The 8930-nt window shown below is 45.9% G+C and overlaps 1 protein-coding gene across 4 annotated transcripts in view; it reads right to left on the bottom strand.

Annotated features, from left to right (window-relative positions):
* Positions 1-8433, bottom strand: part of SIPA1L3 (signal induced proliferation associated 1 like 3) — a 323626-nt gene extending 315193 nt beyond the window's left edge. For 2 of the 4 annotated variants that reach the window (XM_078359226.1, XM_078359222.1), the window contains exons 1-2: positions 7757-8433; positions 3345-3586 (exon numbers count right to left, since the gene is read on the bottom strand). The gene's annotated coding sequence lies outside the window, so the exon portion shown is untranslated. The remainder of the gene's footprint in view (positions 1-3344; positions 3587-7756) is intronic. The other 2 variants (XM_078359228.1, XM_078359223.1) reach the window with 1 other exon arrangement.
* Positions 8434-8930: the final 497 nt, after the last annotated feature.

The following is an 8930-nucleotide window of genomic DNA, read 5'->3' as shown; positions in this document are numbered from 1 at the left end:
GACCCATATTCTATTTTTAGAGTGAAGTAAAAAGTTATGATCTGGGAGTTTGAAGGGAATAAGAAGAAATTTGATTTTGCAGGGCAATGATCTCCAAGGAGTACAATATTCTTCAGGAGTGTGGGCAGCCTGCAAAATGCAGGATCAGTGAATATTGTTGATTCAAAACAAATTTAGACTTGGATAAGGAAAGACCTTAGTTAAAAAGGTGTGGTGGCATGTACCTGTAGTCTCGTCTACTTGGGAGGCTGTGACAGAAGTATCGCTGGAGGTTATGGTCAAAAAGTTGGAAGCTTCCAGCACTCTGAGGCCAAGGTAAGCAGATTGCTTGAATCCAGGAGGTCAGTATCAGCCTGGGCAATGGCAAAACCCCATCTCTACCAAAAATAGAAACATTAGCAGGGCATGGTGGCACGTGCCTGTCGTCTGCAGTCCCAACTATTTGGGATTCTGCAGCAAGATTGCCTGAGCCCAGAAGTCCAGGCTGCAGAGAGCAGTGATTGCGTCACTGAACTCCAGCCTGGGAAACAAAGTGTTTCAAAAAAATGTTTATAGTGGGAAGCTTGAATTTAAAATTTCAGAGGGGACAGGGTGTAGTGGCTCACACCTGTAATCTCAGCACTTCGGGAGGCTGAGGCAGGTGGATTACTTGAGTCCAAGAGTTCAAGAGCAGCCTGGGCAACATGGCAAAACCCATCTCTGTAAAAAAAACATAAAAACTAGCTGGGCATAGTGGTGCACATCTGTGGTCCCAGCTACTCAGGAGGCTGAGGTGGGAGAATCACCTGAGCCCAGGAGTTGGAAGCTGCAGTGAACTGTGATTGTGCCAGTGCACTCTAGCCTGAGTGACAGAGTGAGACCATGTCTCCATAAATAAATAAAAGTGCAGAGGGAAATCATTCTGAGTAATACATTCCAGGGTGTGGGTGGCTGATGGGGAGTAAAAGTGAAGGTTGTGAGAGTTAGTGAATCCAGGGAACAGAAACCCATGTTCAGAGGGGCTCTCACTCAGGACAACTGCATACCAGTAGCTGCAGAGGAAGCACAGGAGCCAGGTATAAATCTGGCCTCTGAACAAGGGAGAGAATCATTGATACCACGCCATTCTCCTTTCAATAAGATCTGTCCCTTCCCCCAGAGGAGTGAGCCAAGCAGTCACGACCCTCCTTTGGGTTATTGTGTATACCAGATCCAAGCTAAGCCAATCAGCTTCTCCTTTTGAGGAATTTGGAATTAAAACTGAGAGCAACTGGTCAAACTCTGCTGGCTGCTTGAACCGAGGAACTGTACCATTGGGCTGGAATCTCCCTATTTGGCCACGTGCATGCAAATAGGCTGAAAAAGCCAATATATGGATATACAGATATATAGAAAGGGAATGAGAGGGAGTGAAGGAGAGAGGCTTCTAAAGAGAAACATCAGATTATCTACAAAGGAACAAGGTTCAAACTGACATCAAATTTCTTTGTAGCCATCCTGGATGCAAGTAGACCAGGGAGTAAAATATGGAAGGGAAAGAATTGTGAACCAAGAAATTTACAACCATATTGTCAATCAATGAAGACTCTAAAAAAAAAAAACTTCATTTAAATCGAGCGTTAAGGGAATGCAATATTTAAATCAAACTCTGCCAATGCTTATCTCTAGAGGCTTGTTGCCATTTTTGTCTTCTATGGAATTTTTGTCCCAAGAAAGGCAGGATTACATTTTTTTTCGAACAGATTGAGCTGCTGTAGTGTATTCTTAGTTATCAAAATACTCATATAGCTTGGGGATTTTTGAATTTATAAATATTCATAATGTGTGAAAAAGCATGATACACACTGTACGATCTCTATCCCATAAAATTAAACGTGACTATACACACATAGGACCTAGAAGGACACGTCAAACTGTAAAGTGCTTATGACTGTGGATGACTTTGTTCTTTGCTTCTTGTGCTTTTCAGTTTCCTATAGTGCATACATTAATTTTTTAAAAATAAAAGTTATTTTTAAAACATGAAAAAAATAACTTTGAACTCGCAAGACCTCTCAAAGATTGCCACAGAGGCCCATTTTGAAAGGGGTTTGCAAGAAGGACCAAAAAAAAGAAAGAAAGAAAAAGAAAAATTCTATGGATGCTGCAGAAAAAAATGGAAAGAGGCCAGGCACGGTGGCTCACGCCTGTATTCCCAGCACTTTGTGGGGGGGTCAAAGTGGGGGGATCACTTAAGGTCAGGAGTTTGAGACCAGCCTGGCCAATGTGGTAAAACCCTGTTTCCACTAAAAAGACTAAAATTAGCAGGGTGTGGTGGTGTGTGCATATAATCCCAGCTATTCGGGAGGCTGAAGCATGAGAATCACTTGAACCCAGGAGGCAGAGGTTGCAGTGAGCTGAGATCGCACTTCAGCCTGAGCTACAAAGCAAGACTCCGCATCAGGGAAGAAAAAAAAAAAACCCAAAAAACCAAAAAATGGAAAGAAAGGGTGATTTATTTTGGTAATGATTTTGGTAACTGTTCCTTATTATTGCCACACTAATAAGGCTAGGATCAAATGAAATAAAGGGAACATTCATAACTCTAAAATAAAATTCTGGACAGTATCAATATGAATGGAGGGGACAAGGATAGGAGAAGAGCAGAGGGACACAAGGATCATGCTAAAGTATCTGTCCTGTTAGAGATGATGTTGTCAACTTACTGCCTCTCAGGCCGGGCACGGTGGCTCACGCTTGTATCTTTGGGAGGCCAAGGTGGGTGGATCACTTGAGGCCAAGAGATCCCAGGCGGGCAGGGGAGGAAGAGCCCCATTTTAACAAGATTGTTCCACTTGGAATAACAATCACCTCTAGACAGAGGTTTTAGAAGTTACCAATTTGTAAACACAGAATCCTGAAATAGGACAATCAGGTATACAAAGCGTCACCCTGCACCTTGCACAGAGATCCCAGCAAACACCACTTTTGTGCAAATGACAGAGTGGTATCTTCTAGGATCTCTGTGTGATTTCACCAACACGACACCCCATCTGGATATGTATGTCATTGCTAAAGACACTAAATGTGCCTACTAGATGCTATGAAAGTTTTTCACAACAGCCCCTGCCTTCTCACAACATAGCAAGAAGGGGAAATTTGTAAAAGAACACGCCAGAGTCTATGTCTCCCGATGATTATTAAAAGTTGGTAGAGGCTTCTTCTCTATCATCTTTGTTTCTGAAATCCCTTATGATTTTAAAAAATACAAATGCCCTGAATCAAAGATGCACAAGTGTTTGATTTCATTCCAGTTTGAAGCATCCCTTCGTTTGCTTTTTGTTTGAAAACTACAACAATAAGAGATTGAACGTTCTATAACTTACCAAAGATTTCAGAATCAACTCAGGTGAGAAGAGATTCCTTTTCTGAATGTGGATGAAGCCACCCTGATCCCTATTTTGTACGAGATCCATTCGTCCTGGAATTGTTGGAAAACTGCTCCTTCCCACTCCTTGGCTGAGAGTCCCACACATGGGGGGCTGAGGCAGGAAAACTGCTTGACCCAGGAGGCAGAGGTTGCAGTGAACCAAGTTTACACTACTCCAGCTTGGGTAACAGTGAGACTCTGTCAAAAAAAAAAAAAAAAAGAAAGAAAGAAAAGAAAAGAAAGAAAGAGAAAACAGCTGGGCACAGTGGCTCATGCCTATAATCCCAGCAGTTTGTGAGACTGAGGCAAGTGGATCACGAGGTCGGGAGATCGAGACCATCTTGGCTAACATGATAAAACCCTGTCTCTACTAAATATACAAAAAAATTAGCCGGGCGTGGTGGCACATGCCTGTAGTCCCAGCTACTCAGGGGGCTGAGGCAGGAGAATCGCTTGAACCCAGGAGGCGGAGGTTGCAGTGAGCAGTGAGCTGAGATCGTTCCACTGCACTCTAGCCTGGGTGACAGAGCAAGACTCCATCGCAAAAAAAAAAAAAAAAAGAAAGAAAGAAAAAACAAATATTTGAGGTGATGGGTATCCCAAGTACCTTGACTTGATAGTTATACATTGTATACAGGTATCAAAATATCACGTGAACCCCCCAAATATGTACAACTATGATGTATGTATAAAAATATAAAAAATAATAAAGGACAAAGAAAAACATACTAGTAAAAAGTACAACAGAAGGAAATATGTTAATCTTAAACAGGCAGCTAACAATCCTGCCTAAAATATAGCAAAGTGACAAAACCATAAGGAGAAACAGATTGTTGGAAATTTGAATACTCAATAAGAAAATTGTAATATGCTTTTTTTTTTTAAGATGTAGTCTCTGTCATCTAGGCTGGAGTGCAGTGGCATGATCTTAGCTCACTGCAACCTCTGCCTTGTGGGTTCAAGCAATTCTCCTGCCTTAGCCTCCCAAGTAGCTGGGATTACAGGCGCCTGCCACCACACCTGGCTAATTTTTATACTTTTAGCAGAGACCGGGTTTCACCATGTTGGTTAGGCTGATCTCGAACGCCTGACCTTATGATCCACCCACCTTTGCCTCTGAAAGTGCTAGGATTACAGGCATAACCCACTGCACCCGGCCACACCTGGCTAATTTTTGTGTTTTCAGTAAGACGGAATTTCACCATGTTGGCCAGGATGGTCTCAAACTCCTGACCTCAAGTGATCCACTTGCCTCAGCCTCTCAAAGTACTGGGATTACAAGTGTCAGCCACTGCACCTGGCCTGCTTTTGGATATTTTAACAGAAAGGTGGGGAGAAATAAATGACTGAGAGATTTAATCAGAGAAAGAAAAGATCCCAAGGATCTAAACAATAGTGTCAACCGTTAATTCCAATAACTAGCATATACAATAAATAGCATACAAAGCCATTGAACCTTTAATATCAATAGATTTAACCTTTAGCTAATTGCAAAACTTTAATACCAATACTTATATACCACATACATTTTTAAAATTATATTTCTCCTGCTCCTTACAGGTTAGACTTTTTTTTTCTTTTGAGATAGGATCTCACTCTGTCCTCCATGCTGAAGTGTAGTGGCACAGTCAGTCATGCTTACTGCCACCTCACCCTCCTGGGTTCAATGCTGGGATTACAAGTGTATGTCATTGTGCCTGGCTGATTTTTTTAAAAACATTTTTTATTGGTTGCAAGCAACTCAAAAGCTTATCTACAATGGCAATAGGGTGTCTGGCAGGCTTGAAAAACAGCAAAAAGGCCAGTGTTCCTGGAGTAACAGGGGGCTGCATTATTCACGATGCGTAAGATGGAAACCATGGTAGAGTTCTGAGCCAAGGAGAGTTGCAGTCTTATTTATTTATTTATTTTTGAGACAGAGTTTTGCTCTTGTTGCCCAGGCTACAGTGCAATGGTGCGATCTCAGCTCACAGTCACCTCCGCCTCCTGGGTTCAAGCAATTCTCCTGCCTCAGCCTCTGGAGTAGCTAGGATTACAGGCATGCGCCACCATGCCCACCTAAATTCTATTTTTAGTAGAAACGAGGTTTCTCCATGTTTGTCAAGCTGGTCTCAAACTCTCGACCTCAGATGATCCGCCTGCCTCAGCCTCCCAAACTGCTGGGATTATAGGCATGAGCCACCACACCTTGCCTGTAGTCTTATATTTTTAAAAAGCACCTTGACTGCTCTGTAGAGAATAGATTACATCGAGGTAGTAAGAAGTGCAGGGAAGGGAGTTGAAGCAGGGGAATGAATGAAGAGTCTGCTACAGTAATCTAGGGGAAAGAGAAATAGTGGGCAGATCTGGATCTCTTTGGAGGTTGAGCCATAAGGATTTGCTGATAAGACTGGGTGTGGGTATGAGAGAAAGAGAAGAGTTAATATGACTCCAGGGTTTTTTGGCTTGAACAGTTGGAAAGGTTGGAGGTACAACCAAGTTGGGGAAGATTAACAAGGAAGTGGGATACTGGAAGGAAGATTAGGAACTCACAAATTCAGTTTTGGACAAATTAAGATGCCTATTAGACGTTTAAGTGAATTTGTCGAATAGGCAATTGGACATATGACTCTGGAGTTGAAGGGAAAGGTTTGAGTTGGAGTTATAAAATGCAGCAAACATGGATACCAATGAGGTACCTTTTTATTTATATAAAAATTACAGCAAAAATGCCAGTATACCTGAAGGGGAGAGTAACAGAAAATGAAGTCAGAAAGTAGGCCGGGTGCGGTGGCTCATGCCTGTAATCCCAGCATTTGGGAGGCTGAGGCAGGCAGATCACTGAAGGTCAGGAGTTTGAGACCAGCGTGGCCAACACGGTGAAATCCCATCTTTACTGAAAATACAAAAACAGAGTGGTGTCAGGTGCCTGTAATCTCAGCTACCTGGGAGACTGAGGCAGGAAAACTGCTTGAACCTGGGAAGAGGAGGTTGCAGTGAACAGAGATCACACCACTGCACTCCAGCCTGGGTGACAGAGTGAGACTCCATTTAAAAAAGAAAAGAAAAGAAAGTAACAAGGGGCCATATTATGAACCCCAGATCAGAAGATAGCTAAGGCCATGAGACTGGATGAGATGACCAAGGGAGTGTGGATAAGGAAGAGGAACAAAGATTGAGCTCAGAGGAGCATTAATATTAAGAGGTTAGGGAAGAACAAGCATAGGAGATGGAGAAGGAGAGGCTAAGGAGGTAGAAAGAAAACCAAGAATGTGTGATATCAGGGAAACTAAGTTTAAAAAGTGTATTAAGGAGGAAGGGTGATTATTTGTGTTAAGTGCTGCAACAGTCAAGTAGAATAACCAAAAATCAACTACTAAATTTAGCAAGGTGATTATTGGTAACCTTGACAAGAACAGTTCTGGTAGTGATGGATGCTGAAGTCTAATGGAATGAGTTCAATAGAGGACAAGAAAAGAGAAATTAGAGGCAGGAAATACAGGTAATACTTTCTAGGAGTTCCGCTAGAAATGGAGCAGTAGTTGACGGGAGTAGGGGAATTTTTAAAAGAAAGAGAGCACTTTGGGAGGCCGAGGCGGGTGGATCACGGGGTCAAGAGATCGAGACCATCCTGGTCAACATGGTGAAACCCCGTCTCTACTAAAAATACAAAAATTAGCTGGGCATGGTGGCGCGTGCCTGTAATCCCAGCTACTCGGGAGGCTGAGGCAGGAGAATTGCCTGAACCCAGGAGGCGGAGGTTGCGGTGAGCCGAGATTGCGCCATTGCACTCCAGCCTGGGTAACAAGAGTGAAAATGTCTCAAAAAAAAAAAGAAAAGTTGTGTTTGGCAGTGAATGAACTAAAAACACAACCAAATCGTAAACAGCGTTTCTGTGGGGGGAGCATGAAGAATGACGAGGTTCGCGGTTATAACTTGAAAGCGGGAGCAGGGTGGCAGTGCACTTTTCTCCAGCCACAGTCGGGCGGGGTGCAGCCTGGCTACTTAGGGAGAGGAAGCCACCGCCTGGGGCCTGCTGGGAAGGCTCCTTCTCCTCACAGGACCTCCTGGGAGCCGCAGTCCACCTGTCGCCTCCACCAGGGAGGGAGACACGAAATACAGGGAGCTACAGAGGGGGCACGCTGAGCGTTGCCATCTCCCACACCCTGTATGCTAGGGGCTGTGGTCCCAGTCCCCACCCCAAGTACCATCTCTGCTCACATCTACTTGCAGGCAACACCGGGGAGATGAAGACCATGGAGCTTCCCAACGCGAGGCCGATTGGGAACTTCAGTCCTCCTGTCATCGCCCTCCTCCGCTATCACCAGGGGACGCCGGGAGCAGATTAAAGGGAAAGGCGAAACCCACAGAACTTGGAAGGGATCTTACCTGAACAGTCAGTTTCCCCAACGCGGGCCACAGCTGCACGGGGAAATCCTACTCCCTGTGGAGACGGAGGAAGGCACCACCGCCTGGGAGGGCGCTGCTCCCTGGACGCTGGCGGATGCAGTCCCGCGTCGCGGTCCTCAGAGGACTTGCAGCCCGCGCCCCCACCCGGAAGGACGACGTCTCCCGCCCCGAGGGGGAATCCCGCACTAAGGCCGTGGTAGGGGCTTGTCCACCACCTATTTATTTATTTATTTGTTTGAGACAGAGTCTCGCTCGGTGCCTCAGGCTGAAGCGCAATGGCGCGATCCCGGCTCAACGCTACCTCCGCCTCCCGGGTTCAAGCGATTCTTGTGCCTCAGCCTTCCGAATACCAGGGATTACTGGCGCGCTGGGATTACATGTCCGGCTAATTTTTGTATTTTTAGTAGAGACGGGGTTTCGCCATGTTGGCCAGGCTGGTCTTGAACCCCTGAGCCACCACCGTTTAATGTCGCTCTCTCTCTCCTGTCCCTCCTTGAGTCGGTCTCCGAACGCCCGGCGCAAGGCACTACTCAGAATTGGAGGGGGAGGGGAGCCTCAAGAGCCAGAGAAAAAGACGGCTGAAGAGGCGCGTAAAACGTCAAGAAAGGAAGGCTGCTGTGAAGCGGCAGCTGCTGGCTAGCCTCGCGGAAGCTCCCGGGCCGAGAGGTGCGCTGCGAGGGGGCGTGGCTCCGCGGATAATACAGCCCCGCCTTTGCGCGCGAGCCGAGCCCCTACTGGCTTGCACGCACGCGCAGTCGGTGGGTCCTGCGCGCTTCCCGCCAAAATGCGGTGGCGGCTTTTCCGAGCTCCAGCGAGGCGGCAATGAGATTCTCGTAGGGCACGGGGCTGGCACAAAAAGGAGCCACTGGTCCTGCTTAGACACCTGCCCCTGCTCCCTCCCGACGCCCTGAGACACCAGGTTTTACACACGGAGTCCAGAGCCTCTGTGTGTGTGTGTGTGTGGTTTTTTGAGAAGGAGTCTCTCTGTTGCTCAGGCGGGAGTGCAATGGCGCGATCTCAGCTCACTGCACCTCCGCCTTCCGGGTTCAAGCGATTCTCCTTTCTCAGCCTTCTTTGTAGCTAGGATTACAGGCACATGCTACCACACCTGCCTAATTTTAGTAGAGATGGGGTTTTTCCATGTTGGCCAGAT

The sequence above is a fragment of the Callithrix jacchus genome, chromosome 22, assembly GCF_049354715.1.
Source record: "Callithrix jacchus isolate 240 chromosome 22, calJac240_pri, whole genome shotgun sequence".
In the NCBI taxonomy this organism is placed as follows: domain Eukaryota; kingdom Metazoa; phylum Chordata; class Mammalia; order Primates; family Cebidae; genus Callithrix; species Callithrix jacchus.
This window is presented reverse-complemented; position numbering and strand designations above follow the sequence as displayed.